The sequence below is a fragment of the Fukomys damarensis genome, unplaced genomic scaffold (genome assembly GCF_012274545.1).
Source record: "Fukomys damarensis isolate Sample0158 unplaced genomic scaffold, DMR_v1.0_HiC HiC_scaffold_23, whole genome shotgun sequence".
Lineage (NCBI taxonomy): Eukaryota > Metazoa > Chordata > Mammalia > Rodentia > Bathyergidae > Fukomys > Fukomys damarensis.
This window is the reverse complement of record NW_022900935.1, coordinates 64,042,699-64,043,332: the sequence shown is the minus strand read 5'-3', so window position 1 is coordinate 64,043,332 and position 634 is coordinate 64,042,699.

The following is a 634-nucleotide window of genomic DNA, read 5'->3' as shown; positions in this document are numbered from 1 at the left end:
AGCTCTGCTCCCGGGCCACTGGCTGTCTCCTGACATTTCTTAGCTCAGGAAATAACGGGTCACTGCTCATCCTGGGTAAGCCTGGGACATCGGCCCCCAATCTCACAGGCTCTTCCAATTTATGGACTTTCGATGCCACACACTCCTTTCCCCTGGGAGGCTGTGCAGCCTGCACTTCGCTTCGCAAGTCCCTCTAGGCTGAAATGTGCTGTTCTGGACCAAGTCCTCTGAGGCCTCGGCGCGGACCTCCTCCACGTCGCCGTCCCGCTCCCGCAGCCGCGACGTACCCTCCCACGTCCCCCTGTTGGCTCTACGGTGCTATCCAGATGGGGGGGTCGGTCAGAAGAGCAGAACCCGTCTGCAGCCGGCCTACCCGGGCTCCTCGCTCGAGTCCCCGCAGCTCTTGCCGGCGAAATCCTTCCAGGCTGCTGCGCCCCACACAAGCCACGCCCTCGAGTGCGCCGATTGGCCAAGCTGCGTTCCGCCCGCGCCCTCGAGCTATCCCGTTGGCCTGCTCCAGCGGTCCAGACAAAGGGATCGGCGGCGGCTAGCGATGATTGGGCGAAGCGCGGGCGACGGCGCCGGAGGGGTGCGGGGGGGAGGAGTCGGGCGGAGGCGCTCTCATCCGTGGAGG